Source organism: Natator depressus, chromosome 2 (assembly GCF_965152275.1).
Source record: "Natator depressus isolate rNatDep1 chromosome 2, rNatDep2.hap1, whole genome shotgun sequence".
Lineage (NCBI taxonomy): Eukaryota > Metazoa > Chordata > Testudines > Cheloniidae > Natator > Natator depressus.
Genome location: NC_134235.1, coordinates 215,622,505 through 215,642,763, shown reverse-complemented (window position 1 = coordinate 215,642,763; position 20,259 = coordinate 215,622,505). Strand labels below are relative to the sequence as shown.

The following is a 20,259-nucleotide window of genomic DNA, read 5'->3' as shown; positions in this document are numbered from 1 at the left end:
TGCAAATTTTCTAGATTCCCCTTTTCCTGATCTTTAATAAATAGACTAAATGTCAGGCTCTGGATTCCAGATGGTCAGGTCTGGTGGTTGGAGCAGTGGTCAAAAATAGTTACCAAGGGTTGAGGCCAGATGTAGAGTTGGAACCGGGCGAAGAGCAGTGCTGAAACTGGGGTCCAGGGACAGGTCAGAACCAGGATCAAAGTCCACAGACAAGCCAAATCAGGATTGTAGTCTGAGTCTGGAAGCAGGCCAAAGGTCAAAGCTGGGTTGGAGTGAGTCCAAGGGTCTGGGTTTCAGGAGGCAGGTGCAGGGCTGGAGCAGATCAGGAACAGGATATGGATAAGCTGAAGTGGACGGGAATTAGGCTCAGGCAGGGACAGGATCAAGGGGGTAGGTTGGAAGTCTAGGGAGTCTGTAACACCATGAGACAGCAGTAGGTTTCCTAGCACAGATTAACCTGTGGCTCTGGTAGTGAGAGTGAAATACCTGTGCCCTGGGGTCATCTGACCCAGGCTCTGCCCAGGGATAGGCTGCTGCAGCGTGCCTGAGAGATGAGTCACTGCACGTTCTGCAGCGAGCAGTCCTGGTCCTGCTGCAGGTTTGCCTTTGCACTAAATGACATTGGTTCGAGTATGGAACATCGACATATCCCACTCTTAATGTTTTGCTCTGTTGAAAACTGACCATTTAATCCTACTCTTTCTTTCCTGTCTCGTAGCCAGTTTTGGATCTATGACAATACTGTACCTCACCCCCTTTACTATTTTGTTTCTTCAGTGGCCTTTTGTGGGGGACCTTGTCAAAGTCCTTTCATAGATTCCAAGACCAGAAGGGACCATTGTGATCATCTAGTCTGACCTCCTCTAAAATGCAAACTGTAGAACTCCCCCCCCCCCCCCGCAACAAAAAGAAATCCAAGAGCGTAACTTTTAGAAAAGCACTCTTCTTGATTTCAAAATTACCAGTGATGGAGAATACACCATGACCCTTAGTCAATTGTTCCAAAGGTTAATCACCCTCACAGTTAAAAATTTACACCTTATCTGTAGTCTAAGGTTGTCTAGCTTCAACTTCCAGCTGTTGGATCATGTTATACCTTTCTCTGCTAGATAGCAGAGCCCATTATTAAATATTTGTTCATCATGGAGGTATGTGTAGACTGTAATTGCATCTCTCCTTAACATTCTATTTTTTCAACTAAACAGATTGACCTCCTTGAGTCTACAAGACATGTTACCTTACCTTTTAATCATTTTTGTGGCTCTTCTCTGAACCCTCTCCAATTTATCAACATCCTTCTTTTAGAAGACTAGACACAAATTTAAAGAACTCTAAGAGACTGGTGAGACACAATTTCCCTTTGCAGAATCCATGCTGGTTAGACTCTATCAGATCATGATCTCCCAAGTGTTTGATTATTCTATTTTAACTTATCTTTTTGACCAGTTTACCAGGGACAGACGTAAGGCTTACTGATCTGTAATACCCTGGATCACCTCTAGAATCTTTTTTTATTTTAGGTACAACATAATTGCTACCACCCAATCTTCTGGAATAGTAGCTATTTTTGCTGGCAGCTCTGCCACTTTATGCTTACTCTCCTTCATGAACGTGTACACCCGGCTCTGATGGCCTATTGCTTTTTAATTTATCATTTTGCTCCAACATCTTTCTTGACAGCTCAGTCTCTGACCATACCTTATCTTTATTACTAGGAGAGAGCAGGGCCAGGGTAGACTGTAGTGAAGACTGATGCAAAGAAATCATTTAGCTTCTCAGCCATTTTCTTATCTTCCTTAATTGCTCACTTTATCCCTGGTGATCCAGTGAATACGCTAGTTTTTTGCAGGCTTCCTGCTTCTGATATACCGAAATAATGTCTTGTTAGTTTTTATGTTTATAGCTATTTGCTCCTCAAAATCCAGCTCGGCCCTCCTACTTTCCCTTTTTTATCTTGCCTGCTGTAATTCGGCAGCACTACAGTCTGCTGGTGTATTACAGTTTTCTATTTAATAAGGGAAAGGGACTGCAGTGGGAAAGCGAAGGCATCTGGAAAAATCAAACAATATGAATTAACAAATTCTTTGTGGGCTAGAGGAAGCAATGGAGTTCAGAGAGGCCCTTGGATGTTATGTTTTACAATGCCTCTAGAGGCTTGAGACCCACTGAAGCCTGTTTTCGGCCACCTTTGACTGAACTGAAATTAAGTGATAATAACCCATAATTAAAAGTGTGTCCCCTTGCTGTATTTCATTCCTTTTGTGCATTTTAGCTTTCAAAATTAGACAGAAATGAAGAAGAGATAGGCGGGTATACAGAGCAACCACATCTCTTAGTGGGGCCGGGGGAACATTTGACACCTCTTGGTTTCAGGGCCCCCTGGCTGTTTTAATTTCACTAAATCATTCCCGGCTGGGGATTGTGTACTTTCAGTGGCCTCTCCCAGCAATGTGGAGGTGCATTGTCGATGTGCCAAATCCATCTAAGCTCCAGGGAAGTGTTGCAGTTTTATAAGATGTCAGGCACATGAGGAACGAAGGGACTCCTCTGCTCTGGGGACCAATCATTAACAGAATTTAACTTGGATTTAGAAATAAAGCCAAAAAATCTCACTTTCATTTTTACCTTAAAGCTATTTTAACAGAGCAGGTGAATGGTCTGTGTAACAAATAGGTTAGTAGACTTTTTCCATGATGGCTTTGAAAGCACAATGGTGGTGCTTTGTGTCTGAAGGTCCCTTGTTAAAGGGCTCATGACTGCCGTGGTTTTTATGCAGGCAAACAAAGCTCCTACTGCCTTCAACAGATCAGGATGGATATGGCTGTAGGTAACCTACAGGAAAATGGGTGTTGCAAACAAGGAGAATTCAGATGGATTTCACAGTGCAACTACGAGGTAGGGTGGAGAGTCTGGGCCCAAATCCGTTCCCCTGAAGTCAATGGAAATTTTGCTAGCAGTGTCAATGAGGGGAAGATTGGACCCCAAGGGTACAGCCACGCTGCTATCAAGGGGTGTGATTGCAGCTTACATAGACATACCCAAGTTAGGTTTAATCTAGCTAGCACAGGTACCAGAGCAGTGAAGCCACAGCAACTCACATTTCAATGAGGGGTAACCCCACTAGTAATTACCCAGGTGCACCCTGAGCTGCACTATTGCAACTTCACTGCTCCTGTACCTGAGCTCGCTAGAGTAAAGGTACCTTGGGTTATGTCTGTTTGAGCCGCAATCACATCCCACAATTGCAGAGTAGCCATGCCCAGAGTGACACAGAGCGTGAATAAACTTGGAAGAGGCACAGACAGAGGGAGACTGAGCAAGAGATGCTGATAAATAGGAAAAGACATAAAACTCAGTTATCTGCTCTTCAGAAATTGCATATTGATCTCGGGCTGAATCTTGTTCCTGCAGGACATGAGCCAGCAGACCCTTGCTGAGGAGAGCAAGCCTCATCCCGCCGACAAATCGTGAATGATGAATCGTGAATTAAAAATACACTTGTTTGTGTACAAATCCTCCTGTTCATGTGTGAATCCTAATAATTATATGACTAGCCATCCCCACATATACTTGTTTGAACAAACAAGCTGGCGCCTGCTCATGAATAGAAAGGGGATGAGAACATGGTTATATGGAACAGTCATTCAGAATTCATATAACCATTCACAAACAGCTTTTGTAATATCGGAGCAGCTCTACTCATGGGAGTCAAAGGGCCAGATTCATCCTTGAGAGAACTCTAACTCCACTGAAGCCAATGTAGAGGGTGACCATATTTCCCTAAAGTGAAAACAGTACATTGGGTAAGCAGCAACGCCAGGCGGCTCAGGCCAGCACCGCATGGCCCTCTGGCGTGGCCACTTGCCCAAGCCAAGGTCATGGACGTCATGCCTTTTTTGGTAAAACTGGGCATTTGTCCCATTTTCTCTTGCCCCAACGTTTCTTCGTGGCCCCGTTTTTTTTGCCAATTTTGCCAATGATGTCCAGCACAGAGCTTAAAAAGGGGACTGTCCCAGCCAAAACGACAGTGACTCGAAGGATTAATTTGGTCATGTGAGCAAGCAGGATTTGGCCCTAAGTACTAGCAAAGATCCCACAGCTAGAGTATGCAGCCCTGGGAAATTCACAGTGCTGCTGTATAAATGTTCTCTTAGAATAAAATGAATGACACACGTGACATGATGGTGAGAAGATGAGACAATAAGATACCAGAGCCTGTGCAGTTTCATTAACTGAAAGTATTTTTTTTTCCATTCTAAAAGATTTTTTCTTCCTTGAACTCATTGAGATTCTCTGTGCCTTTAGCATTATAGTGACTTTGACTGTAACAGTAATAATTATTTTCCAGTGCTAATGTTGTGATGTTAATGAAAGGAAACAGAAAAGGGGGTATCATCTCACATACACAGATCTGCACTTCATTTACACAAAATAGCTTCTGAATGGCTTTTCTCCATGTTTTTGGTCAACATCACTCTTTTGGAGAAATGATAAATGTCTAGAATTGTTGGCTGTTGAACAGACGAAGCAGATGCTAGTCATTACAGTCTTTGCAATGCATGTTTTGCTACTTTCCAACAAGCAGCCACTGTGGGTCATATGTTTACTTTTTTTAAAGTTCCTTTGTCCTTAAATTATTACCCTTTTCATAATTAATTATTAATATTGCAATAGCATTATTTTATTAATGAAGTCACTGGCACTTTATAGAGTTATCAAGATAATCAATAAATAAATACAAGCCACATTTATAAAGAGTGCGTGTGGATAAAGATGTACTAGGAGATCACGTTAGAATAAACTGCCGTGATTTTGATTTGATCACAGTAGACCTTTCAGGCAGGCATACGGTAAATGAAGAAAACCATAGAATTACTGATCATGCAGATGTTTTGAAAATCTTGCACTAGTGTAGCAAACGAAAGAAAAACAACATCAATTTGGACTCTGAATTGATGGGGGCATTTGGAGGGAATTATTTGGTTTAAGTAGTTTATATGATTGCAAAGAAAGAGGCATTGGGGGTTTTAAGGTTTTGATTTATTTAAAGAATAAAGATTTGGAGTTGGAGCCTGAAAGGGAGCTGTTCAGCACCTCCCAGAGATCCGGGCCAGCAGCATGAGCAGCCAATAGTAAGGAAAAGAGAGAGGAACTCTTTACAATCACTGTTGTATCACTTGCTTTCTGTTTTGGGCATGGAATTAACCCTCAGTTACACAGTGAGTTTATAGTCCTTACTAATGCAAAATTCCAATTAAATTTACATGAGTAAAACAGCTAAGACTGGGCATAATTAAGATCATCCAACCTTCCTGTGTGAAGCCAGGAGGAGAAAGGAGTGCTCTAAAGTCTTCCTGTTAACCTCAGCCTTTCCTGCTGCCTGTACCCAGTTATTCACACAGCATAACTGGTGGTGGTGAGTCGAACACAAGACTCAATCCTCAAATAAGCCCACTAACCCCAAACTACTCTAAACTTCACCGATCTGGGTATGGCTCTCACGTACCAGCCAGGGATCTCCAGATTGCAGTGGCATTTGAGCTGTGCTCCCTGGACTGGGGACCAGAAAGGGACATGGCAAAGTAGCCAACTACTCTGGCTCAAAGCTACTCGGGAATTCTTCTACACCAGGAGAATTCCTGGAAGATCTACCTGAGGAGCAACAGGCCAGAGCATGACTCATAATTGAACCAGAGGATCTGTTTCTCTACTGCTGTATATAGTCACTCACACCTGTACCAAGTGAGTGTAAAATGAGACCTGATCAGAATTCTTAATGGTAGCATTTTGTATCCACTTTACACAAATATAAATACAAAAGGTGCAGAGCAGTGGAGTATCTGTCCCGGAATCTTAGGATCCTCCTGGTTTAAGATCTGAAGGGAAAAACCCGTCTGGAGCGATCACTGTGTATTGTTTAATAGAGGTAATAATCACAAAGTTCCTCAAGAGGGACTGCCCTGAACATGCTACAGAACCTTCTCTTTCAGTTGTTCTTTTCTTTGTGGCTCAGTTCATAATTCTATAGATACTGAGAGACTCAGGTTAGTTGCTTATATGTACTCTGCAAAGTAAAGGGCCCCCTTATTGAGTGTTGTGTGCTTTCCAGGCTGTTAAATCTATAATGAATTATTATTTTCCTGCACCAACTTGCTCCTTATCACAATTAAGTTTAGATCTTCAGAGACTCACATTTCAGGTCTTCTCTCTAGGATTTTTCATTCTCTTGGGACATTTGTCATCAGATACTGCCATGTTGGCTGCTAAGTAAAATATCACAGATAATTAGGTCTGGCCCTGACAATGATTCTGTTTCAGCAGTTCTCAAACTGTGGGTCAGGACCCCAAAGTGGGTCACAACCCCATTTTAATGGGGTCGCTAGGGCTGGCTTAGACTTGCTGAGACCCAGGGCCAAAGCCAAAGCCCAAGCCCAAGGGCTTCAGCCTTCCGCAGCAGGGCTCTGGTTACAGGACCCTTGCCTGGGGAGATGGGGCTTTGGCTTTGCCCTCCCCCACCCCCAGGGCAGCAGGGCTCGGGTGGGCTCAGGCTTCAGGCCCCACTCCTGGGGCCTGTAGTAATTTTTGTTGTCAGAAGGGGGCCACGGTGCGATGAAGTTTGAGAACCCCTGTTCTATTTCATCATAAATAAAAGTTACTGTGAGGTAGACTTCGCCTTCAAGCTCAGCCTGGCATAAGGGACATGTAACTGTGCTACCCAAGGGAGGATCTATGACCCTCTCTGATTCCCTCCCCTGCTTGCTCCAGCAGGAAGCAATTTGCTAATGCACCTTACCAGGTGTGACATATTCCCCACCTTGCGCTGGCTCAGCAGCACAGGCTGGTGCATTGTGGGGGAAGACTCAAGGTTCCATCCTCTCCCCACCCAACTGATTAAGGGTCTGGCACAATAAGGGCTATACTAACTATGGGCCCATCACTCCTTCTAGCACCTAGAGTGCAATGCAGGAGGGCCAGGCAGCAGTGGGAATGCCTTACTTTCTCTTATACCCCTGAAGAGTCACTTCTGGATGAGCTAAGGTCTGGCCCTGTGCCAGATCAATCAGTCTTTACTATATTTGCTTTCTTATCATGGTAAGCCTTGTACCTGAAAATTTTTGTTCCTGAACCTGTGTCAGGCAGAGGGAGGGCAGGGACTATTAGAGCAGGTGGAGTTCAGTTCCATTTTCCTTCTCTTTTAAGCTTAGCGCTGTTTCTGGTGCTCCAGCTACAGAAAAGCTGTGTTGATTCTTTCTCAGAATGGTGCTTCCCACTGCTACCCTGGGCAATACAGAACATCCTGAGCTAGCAAGAGCTGTTTGCTGAGAGAAAAAAAAAAAGCAACAAACTAACAGTAATTGCTTTAATGAGGTAAAACCCTTTAGAATGCAAACATGCTTGACAATATAAAGAGAAACAATCAAAAAGAAAGTGTTTTTATACAGGCTGCTGTAAGAGAAGGTAGTAAAAACCTTTGTGCCACACACACAGTTGCATAAACACTCTCACAATGGAAGGCGTTTGTGAGCGAGCAGGACTCTGAACATGTAATTGCTCTCACTGGTCTTACTTTTAGTCTAGAACAGTGCACTCAGAACCGAATCTGGGGCCTGATTTTTAAACAAAACATTTGTTTTTCAGTCATGCTGTAGAAAAGATAGTGAAATACAGTATTTCTCTTTGAATGCTATTTTATTGCTTAAAATGTGTAAGGGATTATATTAATATAATAATACCTAACTCTTATTTTGCACTTTTTATCTGAAGATCTCAAAGCACTTTACAAAGGAAGTCCGTATCATTATTTCCATTTTATAGGTGGAAGGTAAAAGTGCTGGCATGAGACCAGAATGATGGACAGTTCTTCATTCATGCTCCTGGATCTGATCCAAAGCCCAGTGAAGCCAGTGGGAGTCTTTCCATTTACTACAGTGTTCTTTGGGCCAGGAGATGTAGCATTCAAATGTTGTTGTTTTTTCATTCATGAATCTGTTACCACGAACCCAATGAACACAGAGAAGCAATAGCAGTAAATATCAAACATGCTGATTAGTAAGCTGCAGAGCACAAGAGTACAAAAGGCTTGCAATGCTTAAAAACGTTAATTACACTCATGAAGCATTAATGTGAATATTCTTTGATGTATCGGGAGGTCATTCTCTGCATTTAGTGAATTCTGATATATACTCTTATAGTTAGTGCATCGGTTCCATTTGGACCAGAGTAGTTTGTACATGGTCAGAGACAGGTAAACTCATTTGCCTCTTTCCTCTCTTGACTTTTCGTCTGAGAAAAGTATAGAATTGTCAATGTGGTGCTGTGCACGTAAATCAAAGGACAAGTATGAAAAGTTCCAGGGAAAATGGCTTTCTCATGCATGAATATGAATGAGCCAGGTTAACTTAATTAATGTTTGCATGTATTTCACTGGCTGTGTAAGTTGCTGTACAATTTATGTAGTACTGTATGGGCCTTATTGTGCCAGTCGTTTGTAAGCAGGACTCGCCACGGAAATCAAGGAGGAGTTCTGGTTCCAAACAAATGGTACAACCTGGCAGTAATCTTGACTTTCTTTGCTCATGTTCATTCTTATTTTTAACAGTAATTTACAAAAAGAAGAAGCCCCTCCTATATAACACATAGTAACAGCATGAGGGGGTTTCTATTCTATAGGTTTGTGCTTGTCCTCTAACCTACAATAATTGGCACTTTTGCCTTCGGACTCTACTTTGGTGCTCAATTCCACCTAATAAATAAGAGCTGTAGGTTGGGATTCACAAAGGTATTGAAGCACTTCACTCTCATTGATATTAATGGGAGTGGGGCACCTAAGTAGGTTTGTGAAACCCATGCGTGGTTATGTTCATTATCATCATTACGACAACCAACCAACATAGTAGTATCTCTCATCAAAAGGATGCTACTAACTATGCACTGCTCTTGGGGTCATTGTTGCATTATTGCTTTATATCACGGCTGCCCAAGTGCAGGTTGTTCCTGAAACTATAGAATTTGGTAAGAAGCATGGACCTTATTCCCCTCCCTTCAAGAATTAAGTTACCCACAAAATTCCACCCCAATGCACTCGACTGGGGTGTCCAGGAGGCCACCAAGCAGCTCAGTTATGTACACCAATTTAAGAGTAGCCCATCAAAACAGCATGGCACTCTCATAGTAACTCTCTCTCTCTCTAATTTATGGCTTGTTCACTGCAAGGTCAAGTATGGTTTCTAATCTCCCAGTGTATGATCTCTGGACCCAAATGGGAAAAGTACAAATCAGAACAACATGGATTCTGGAAGTTCCATAGTGCCATCCAGTCCTACTTTACTTTAACCAATGGCTTGAAGCTGGTTCTTGATGATGGTGGAAACTGCTTGTGCTGCATGATGAGGGTCATAACACATAATCCTGGTCCTTTCCTAGGTGATCCAGATTATGCCTTCATAGTATTGCAGCTGCGAGCCCAGCCTCTTTGTGGCCAGGAATTTCTAAGCTCAGAAAAAAATTCTATGGTCAGCAGTCCAAACACTCCAAGGGAACACCCTGTAGAATAAAATATAGTAGAACAATTAGAAAGGTAAATCTGTGATTTACTGTGACAAAGCCTTTGCCACATCCTGGCAAGGACAGACTCCACTGTCAAAAGAAGCAGTACACCACATTTCTGTGCTACCCACACTTCTGCCTGCCTGGTGAACTCCCTAAGCATGTTAATAGATTCATAGATTCATAGATATTTAGGTCAGAAGGGACCATTATGATCATCTAGTCTGACCTCCTGCACAGGGCAGGCCACAGAATTTCACCCACCATTCCTGCAAAAAACCTCACACCTATATCTGTGCTATTGAATGAAGGCACTGCTTGCCTGAGGTGGAGGAAGGAGGTCATAGAGACTCTGGAGCAGCTGCAGATGCTCTGGCATGGTATTCTGCCCCTCCATCCCTACTCTCCATGTACCTTGATGAAGGCAGACAAGTGAGCTGAAGCTTTGACAGCAATAAGCACAAAGCCCTGTGGACTGAATGGCCGCTGAAGACTCTCCTAAGGAACTTGGAGTGCTGAGTTGCCTCCCAGGAGTCAGGGCCACTGTTAGTACCAACAGCTACCTCCCACAAGTGTCTCTGAGCAGCACTCTTGCAAACCAAGAAACACTGAGGATTAGTAGCCCATGAAAGTGCTGGCAGCACCTATCAAATTGTGTGAGGGGCTCCAGGGGTGACCAAAGAAAGTGCGGGACAAGCAGTGGAACCCAGGGCCAGGAGCAAAAGGCATGGTGCCTTAAGACTTCCATAAAGTTAGACCAGCCAATGGAAAGACCATCTTAGTCCTTTTCCATAATGAATGCCAGTCAGAGGCAAGCTGGCCACTCCTTCAGTCCACAATGGTCCTGAGGCGCAGCAGGGGAAAACAGAGGCAGCCATTGCCATATGCAAGCTTGGCTCAGATGGTGGGCCAGTTGTATTCAGATTTCTGGCCGTGACCCATCATGTTACCATACTCAGTGATTAGCTTTATTTAGGGCCTTGAAGTTGCACGAGATGAAGCAGACTTTAATTCCTTAAGTCTTATGCATTTGTTTGTGTTGTTAATTGTGTATTTTAAATAGTAGATACAGTATTGTTTTCTGGAAATACACAGAAGAAAAAAGCCAAATGCCTGATTTTGCTCCGCATGACACAATACAGTGAACACAACTTTTAATGTTTGTAACTCCCCTCTAGATAAAAGAAAATACACTGAGATTCCACATTGCATAATCTCTAAAACAGGTGATTTACAAAGTATTGCGGGCCAGATCCTTGGCAGGTGTTCGTCGGCAGAGCTCCAGTGACCTCAGTGGATCAATGCCAACTGAGAACAGCTGAAGAGCTGGCCCTGTGTCTTTATTTTTAACACATCTGACTTTGTTAAAGTTGCTGACAGAATGAAAGAAGACGGCAGACTCTTTAGAAGAAATGTAGCCCAAGCGAAGTTTACTTCTCACGTTATTTGGAAGTCATTCCACATGAACCATCTTAATGATTGGTTTTCCTGGACAGAGACACTTATTAGTAGCAGTTAATGTTAACAGATTGGAAGAATGCCTGAAAATGATGGATGTGCTTGCTGAGAATATAGGTTTCTGGTCATTTTCCATGGCAGCTGTAAACATTAAAATAATGTCCGGTTAATCAACGAGTAAAGAACAGAATTTTCAAATCTGATACATCTGCTGACTTGTTCATTAATCATTTGCACTGAATATCCTTGTTTGCTATGGTAAATTGAGTCACGGTGAATCTGACAGCAATCTCCCCACTTATTCTAAAATCTGCATCATGTCAACACCCTCTGGAAGAGGTGTGTTTTGGCACAGAATGAAGATGTTTATCAAATGCTAAAATTCCTCCCATGCTACAGTACCATATTTCCCAGCAGACTTTGACCTAAAGTAAAACATTGAGGAAATAATGTATTTATCTAAGCCTTTTCCTCAGAAGGATAGCCAATAAGTCACTGTTTGGCCATGAATTTAAAAACCAGCAAATTAAATCAGATTTAAATGACACAGTCTTGCACTCAGAAATATCCTGGGGATTTCTGATATTCTCTGGAGAATTTGGAATTCATGGGCCAGATCCTCTGCTTGTATAAATTGGCATAGCTCCATTGAAGTCAATGGAACTATACTGATTTATCCCCTTGAAAGATCTGGCTAATACTGTGTGCTTCATAAGTTATTTCAGTCTTTGAGGTCTATGTAAATCTTAATTCTACTGTCCCCGTTTTCTGTAACCTAACTTGTCAGATCGCAGTATGTGTGAGAATGTCCCACAATGGAAACTATTTACAGAAAATGTTGCAATAAAGCCATGTCATGCGTACTGTGTGGCTGAAGTATACTTTAGGTTTTAAAAAAGACACAATTAGGATATTGCCAATTTTTAGAACAAAATTTTCATATCTTGGCTTTGCATTTCTTGGTTATACATTTTTGGCTCCTTCTTCCGAAAAAATTTTTGGATAATTTCCCAATACAGATACATTAATTACATAGTAGTTACACAATGTAATTGCAACATAATTAATTTGTACATGTTATTACCATTAATTTATATAACCAGATTAACTATGTGACTGAATTACTTATCATTACTGTTTAGTCTGATATTTAATGTATTTTTAAAATCTAAGTACAAAGTACCTTCAAAGTAATACTTATCGATACATGTATCTACTCCAAAATCAGCAGGTTTACTTCAGGACTGAATGACTTGTGCGTATTCCCAGAGTTTGGCATGCAATACTTTTTTTTTTTAATCTTGGTATATTTTACATACCAAAGACACAATTTAATGGAAGTCAATTTCCCTGGAGTTATGTTAGATTTATTGTGGTAATATATGTTTCATTCAGTTATGTAACTTGAAGCATACCAACAGCATAGATCTCTTGGTGTTCAGTCTATGTCATTTTAGCATGTACAATGCATCAGCTTTTAGCATGAGATATTCAGATCCCCCATTCAGCTTTGAAAATCTAAGCCTTAATCTATAATGTAATAGGGGCTTTGTTTCTGAATATAATTAAAGTTTTTTCTTTTGTTTTGTTTGTTTTTTACATTTTGCTGGTTATATTAACACATGTTTTTGCTTAAACATCTGTGACAGAATTTAATTCATAATTCATGTTATGCAATTATTTATTTAGATTTATAAGTACCTCTGTGGGTACCAACCTTATGCTCTGGAAGCCCATATAAATTAATATGCACAACACAAAACACAGCTTAACAGGCTGCTCATTGTTTTGACCTGGAAAAGGGAGAAGTGCCAGAGACTGCATCAAGTCCACTGTGGACTTTGCTCTTGATATTGGTTTTATGCTTAGATAGTTCTAGTGATGGGCAACATCTACCCTAAGGTAGATATATCCACTTGGCCACATAAAATTATAGAGAATATACCAGTTGAAAGTCAAACTCATACGAAAAGCTTCTCTCTGGCATTAAGGCTGCTTAGAATTACTTTGATTCAAAGCTTCCTTAAATCCACTGTGCCTGGCTGCAGGAGAATCATATCAACATAGCAGGACTTCAAGGAAGGAGAAGAGCATATTTGAACACAAACTGTCTAATCTAGTGAGGAGGGCTTTAAACTAGGGTTGACGGGGGCAGGTGACAAAAGCCCACTACAACGGAGACCTGGAAGAAGAGTCAGAATCGGGGGGGAGCATGGTCTGTTATAGCAGGTATAAGGGAGGGAAGAGAGAACATAGGGAGGAAATCAAATCAGTATCTTAGATGTCTGTATACTAATGTGAGAAGTATGGGAAATAAGCAGGATGAATTTGAATTCCTAGTTAATAAACACCACTATGACATAGTTGGCATCACAGAGACTTGGTGGGATAATAAGCATGACTAGATTATTGGAATAGAAGGGTACAGCTTGCTCGGGAAGGGCAGGCAGGGAAAAAAGGGAGGAGGTGTTGCCCTATATGATTAAAAATGTATATACTTGGATGGAGGTTAAGATGGAAATAGGAGACATGCTTGTTGAAAGTCTCTGGATAAGGATAAAAGGTTTAAAAAAACCAAGGAGATGTCATGGAAGGGGGTTTCCTACAGACCACCTAACCAGGAAAAAGAGTGGATGAGGCTTTTTTTAAACAACTAACAAAATCACCCAAAGCACAGAACCTGGTGGTGATGGGGGACTTCTACTACCCGGACATCTGTTGGGAAAATAATACAGCAGGGCACAGATTATCCAACAAGTTCTTGGAATGTATTGGAGACAATGTTTTAGTTCAGAAGGTGACGAAAGCTATTGGGGGGAGGCTTTTCTAGATTTGATTTTGACAAATAGGGAGGAACTGGTTGAGAATTTGAAAGTGGAAGGCAGCCTGGGTGAAAGTGATCATGAAATGGTGGAGTTCATGATTCTAAGGAATAGTAGGAGGAAAATGGTACAATAAAGATCATGCATTTCAAGAAGACAGACTTTAGCAAACTCAGGGAGCTGGTAGGTAAGATCCCATGGGAAGCAAGTTTAAGAGGAAAAACAATTTAAGAGAGTTGGCAGTTTTTCAAAGAGACATTATTAAGGGCACAAGTGCAAACTAGCCCACTGTGTAGGAAAGATAGGAAGTATGGCAAGAGACAATCCTGGCTTAACCAGGAGATCTTTAATTATCTGAAACTCAAAAAAGAGTCCTACAAAAAGTAGAAACTAGGTCAAATTACAAAGGATGAATATAAACAAATAACACAAGTATGTGGGGACAAAATTAGAAAGGCCAAGGCACAAAACAAGATTAGACTAGCTAAAGACATAAAAAAGTAACAAGAAAACATTCTACAACTGCATTAGAAGCAAGAGAAAGACCAAGGACAGAGTAGGCCCATTACTCAATGAGGGGAGAAAGACAATAACAGAAAATGTGGAAATGGCAGAAGTATTAAATGACTTTTTTGTTTCAGTTTTCACCAAAAAGGTTAGTAGTGATTGGACAGCTAACATAATGAATACCAGTGAAAAATGAGATAGGATCAGAGGCTAAAATACGGAAAGAACAAGTTAAAAATTACTTAGACATGTTAGATGTCGTCAAGTTACCAGGGCCTGAAGAAATGCATCTTAGAATACTCAAGGAGCTGACTGAGGAGATATCTGAGCCATTAGCGATTATCTTTGAAAAGTCATGAAAGAAGGGAGAGATTCCAGAGGACTGGAAAGGGGCAAATATAGTGTCAAATCTATGAAAAGGGAAATAAGGACAACCCAGGGAATTACAGACCAGTCAGCTTAACTTCAGTACCCAGAAAGATAATGGAACAAATAATTAAACAATCAATTTGCAAACACCTAAAAGATAATAAGGTGATAAGTAAAAGCCAGCATGGATTTGTCGAGAACAAATCATGTCAAACTAACCTAATAGCTTTCTTTGACAGGGTAACAAGCCTTGTGGATAGGAAGGAAGTGTAGATGTGGTATATCTTGACTTTAGTAAGGCTTTTTGATACTGTCTCGCATGACCTTCTCAAAACAAACTAGGGAGATACAATCTAGATGGAGTTACTATAAGGTGGGTGCATAACTGGCTGGAAACTGTTCCCAGAGAGTAGTTATCAGTGATCCACAGTCAAGCTGGAAGGCCATATCAAGTGGGGTCCCCCAGGGATCAGTTCTTGGTCCAGTTCTGTTCAATATTTTCATCAAAGATTTAGATAATGGCATTGAGAGTACACTTATAAAATTTGCAGATGATACCAAGCTGGAAGGAGTTGCAAGTGCTTTGGAGGATAGGATTAAAATTCAAAATGATCTGGACCAACTGGAGAAATGGTCAGAAGTAAATAGGATGAAATTCAATAAGAATAAATGCAAAGTACTCCACTTAGAAAGGAACAATCAGTTGCACACCTACAAAATGGGAAATGACTGCCTAGGAAGGAGTACTGTGGAAAAGGATCAGGCAGTCATACTGGATCACAAGCTAAATATAGTGTAACACTGTTGCAAAAAAAGCAAACATCATTCTGGGATGTATTAGGAGGAGTGTTGTAAGAAAGACACAAGAAGTAAGTCTTCCGCTCTTCTATGCACTGATTAGGTTTCAGCTGGAGTATTGTGTCCAGTTCTGGGTGCCACATTTCAGGAAAGATGTGGACAAATTGGAGAAAGTCCAAAGAAGAGCAACGAAAATTATTAAAGGTCTGGAAAATATGACCTATGAGGGAAGATTGAAAAAATTGGGTTTGGATTGATAGATCATTTTGATCATCTCAGAACAGAAGGTTAGATTAATACAACCTGCAAGCATTACCATGAAAATTTTCCATGTTAGACAAAATCTACTAACCTCCTCCTATACTGTGATTAATGATAATGAAAAAAAAGTCAATATTTTACTCATCTGTCAAAAAAATTACATGTGGGGCAAGTGAGCAAGTAGAATTTTGCAAGGCTGGATCAAATGTGGACTTCACTTCTTATTTTTTTCTACACTATTATTTGTTAAGAACTGTCTTCCAAGGAGGTGGATTATTACTGTATGATCCCACCTGAAGGGTTGTTATAAAGCAAGAAGTTTATCAGAAGTTTAAATAGTGTAACAAAGCATAGGTGACAATTTGTCTTGCAACACTACAGACTGTAAGATAGATATCAGCTGCTGTGTCTTTGTTATATATAATCCTGAGGTGAGATTCAGTCAAGGAAGAGAACTAATCTTAATTTAGAAAAATCTATCATGAAAATATTGCCAGCATATATTTATTGAATTACACAGTGGTATAAAAAATATGCCTCAGTACTAAATTTAGAAAACAGTTTGTACCACAGTAATACCTTCAGACATGTCCTGCTTCTGTCAGAAATGACAACTACATAATTAAGCACTAGCACCCTTCACAACTCCTACTTTGAAAAATATTATGTTTTATCTGCTGCAAACTTGATGAGCCAGATTCTCATCTCAGTCATGCTGTCATAAATCTGGAGTAAATCTATTCGCTCCAGATTTATACCAGTGTAACTAAAAGCAGGATCTGGTTATTTGCTTTATATGGCTAGAATGAACAATCTGCCACCAGATTTAGAACTTAATAGCATCTTTCAGTTAGTTCTGAAACTTCTGAAACAATTCTGTCACTGGATTTAGAACTAAATAGCATCTTTCCGTGAGTTCTGAAACTTTTGGCAAAGTCATATTACAATGTCACTTTGACATCAGATGATCTGTTGCGTCTATGTAGAATTACCGTGATGCCTGATCAGTGAACACTGTAGCTTTTGTATAGGTACTAAGGAGGTCACTAACATACGGCACAAGGAGCACTGGCCTGAAGATGGGGCTTTGAAGAGCAAACGCAGTTAAAGATTGCACAGAAGACATTAGACATTATGTGGTTGACAGCTACTTACAATAGCAATTAAAATGATGTGATTCCAACCACATGACAGTTTAATACAGTAGATCCTCAGTCAAACCATCTATCACTTTGATTAATGGTAGCAGCAGCCTTTTTTGAATTTTATAGATATACATCTTTACTATTGTCTAGGAAATCAACGAAGACTAAGGCCCTGCAACAAGATCTACTAGTGTAGACCTGATTACAGAATCAGGGCCTACATATGGTCTCTGTGTTTTTTAATTGTGTTCAATATACTAATTACAAATATTTATTTTAGCATATGTTTTCATAGATATTTCTTCCACCTGAATATTTCTAGCTGCAAATATCTTAGCTGGTGCTTAAGCCAATGATTTTAGTGAAGACCCTAGAAGGTGTCTTCTGATGAATCAAAATGATTCACCCCAAAGTCTATATTTTGGAAATACTGGCCCAGGCCACACTAGGGCTCCTATAAAATGCTGAGCACCCTGAACTACTGCTGAAGTCAATGTGTCCATGGGAATAGAGGCCATAACCAGAGTATAAGGAAGAAGCCAAGGAACTCCCATTCCTAGTAGCATTATCCCACTTCATTGCTGTGCTAACCAGTGTAAAAAAAAGGACTGAGCTAATGATTTTTTAAATTAGCACTACCATCCTGCTATGGGAGGATTCCCAAAGAACAGTGTATATCCAGTGGTAGCTCAGCCAGTAGGCACTTATATTGCCAGTGCTGCCAGGAGAGACCTGCAAAGAGCATTGAACAAGAAACCATCCACATGTCTGGCCAGGGATTTCAGGCTTTCCCATGGGTTGCCAGCCTCCACTTATTTCTTGGCCCTGCTTCTTGTTACCTTGTCCCCTAGACCCACCTCAGGGTGCAGCCCTAAAAGCTGAACTGTAAAAGCTGTATAAGAGATTTCTTCTGTATATTTTGAAGAAAGAAGGCAGCAAAGCGGCCTGGTTTTCCACTGTGTAAAGAAATAATGCTATGCATTTGCTGGAAGGATTGTTTCTGCTACTGTAGTTATTAAAAGCAAAACAAAACAAAAACCACACTTTTCTGCTCAGGCATCTTCACCGAGATCACAACCTCTGAGCTGGAAGACTTCTGTGCATGACTGTAGTGAATATAGTTCTGCTCCCATTGTAGCCACGGCCATTTTGTAGGAATGCAATGAAAAGTGCAGTTAAAATTAAGCTAATGGAAAGGTTCTGTCAATGGTATCTGCCATCTGCAACAGTCCATTCTTCTGTATTTGTTATTTAGATTGCCTTCACTGTCCAAGAGACTATGCAGTGTTGTTGTAGCTGTGTTGGTCCCAGAGTATTAGAAAGACAGAGTGGGTGAGGTAATATCTTTCATTGGACCAACTTCTTTTGATGAGAGAGAGTTTTCAAGCTTACACAGAGCTGTTCTTCAGGTCTGGGAAACTTCCTCAGAGTGTCACAGCTAAATACAAGGTGGAAAGTAATACAAAGTAGTGAAAACATATCTCAAGGGACCATTCATGGTGAAGTGGCCCATTAACAACCCTCCAGTCATAGGGAGGAAAGGAAGGGAAGGGGGGGAGCTGCTGGGGAGGGCAGCTATGCCATCTTTCTCAGGATGTTGGTGTATACGGAGGTGACATCCATGGTGGCAAGGAAGGTGCTCTGAGAGAGGTTGTTAGTGCTGCGGAGTTTGTGGAAGAAGTTGGTTGTGTCCTGGAAGAAGCTGGCCCAGTGTGTGGTGAGTGGTTTGAGGATGGTTTTTTTGAGTCCCAGTATATAGCTGTCTGCCTCAAATATGTACAAGACAATGGACAATCCTCAGATACCCACCCCAAACACATAGCCAAACTCATCCATGTCATCCTCACCCTTAACAATTTTATATTCAAAACAAAACTTTATCCAAACCATGGGAACAGCAATTGTTATTAGGATGCCTCTCCAATATGCCAACCTCTTCATGGACTACCTTGAAGAAGAATTTCTGGACAAATGCACCGTGAAACCAATGATATACCTGAGATACATCAATGATATTTTCATCCTCTGGACAGACAGCTTAAACTCCCTCATAGAGTTCCACCACAACTTCAGCAACCACCACCCATCCATTAAACTGTCTCTGGAACACATCCACACCAGCATCAACTTTCTGGACACCACAATCAGCTTCAACAATGGAACCCTATAGACAGCTACATACAAGAAACCCATGATCAGCACCCCTATATTCATAGATCCACTAACCATCCCAAACACACCAAGAAATCTGTTATCTACACCCAAGCAGTCAGATACCATGGAATATGCTCTTAGGAGAAAGTCTGGGATATATACCATAACACACTCAAAACCTCCTTCACCAAACAAGGACACTCCATCAGAGAAGTAGATCACACCCTGAAACAGACCACCCAAATACCCTGAGAGAACCTACTTCAATACAGAAATAAAACCCCCTCCCACCACATACCTCCAGTTGTCACCTATCACCCCCCACTGGAACCTATATGGGGTATCATTAAACAGCTACAACCCATACTTGTTGGGGACTACATCCAGAAAAAAATCTTTCCTGAACCCCCTCTTTTGGCCCTCAACAACCCCCCAACCTCTCCGAGCTCATCATCAGATGTAAGATTCCCAAAGACTAGGACACACCAACTCAAAGCAGCACCAGATCCTGCCAAAACAACAGCTGCAAAACCTGCAGACATATCTCTAATGCTACAGTGATCAACACCCCTCACAACATATCTTTCAAGATGTGTGGGTCCTGCACATACCTATCACAACACGTGGTGTACCACATCCAGTGCACTAAATGCCCCAATAGCAACTATGGGTGAAACCAGACAATCACTACGCTCTCGAATGAACTCCCACAGGAAAATGATAAAAGACAAAAACACCGCATTACCTATGGGTGAATACTTTTCACAAAGTGATCACTCAATATCTGACCCATCAGTCCTCATCCTCAAAGGAAATCTGTACAACACTTTCAAAAGAGGAGCCTGGGAGCTTAAATACATAACTTTGCTAGACACTAAAAATCATTAACTGAATAGAGACACTGGTTTTATGTCTTATCAGAACATCTATAATCCACTAACAACTCACTCCCCCGCCCCATCTGCTTTCCCCCCTTCTTTCCTCCCTGTGACTGGAGGGGTGTGAATGGGCCAGTTCACCTTGAATGGTCACTTGTTAACTATGCTAAACAATCTGTTCCACCTTGTATGTAGCAGTGACACTCTGATTAAGTTTCCCAGACTCGAAGATGAGCTGTGTGTACGCGCGAAAGCTTGTCTTTCTCACCAACAGAAGTTGGTCCAATAAAAGATACTACCTCACCCAGCTGGTCTCTCAAG

At 41.2% G+C, this 20,259-nt stretch overlaps 1 long non-coding RNA gene across 1 annotated transcript in view; it reads right to left on the bottom strand.

The window, feature by feature from the left end:
- Positions 1–7,446: 7,446 nt before the first annotated feature.
- Positions 7,447–20,259, bottom strand: part of LOC141983131 (uncharacterized) — a 52,718-nt gene continuing 39,905 nt past the window's right edge. Inside the window, exon 3 of the long non-coding RNA XR_012638306.1 lies at positions 7,447–9,543. This is a non-coding gene — a long non-coding RNA (uncharacterized LOC141983131). The remainder of the gene's footprint in view (positions 9,544–20,259) is intronic.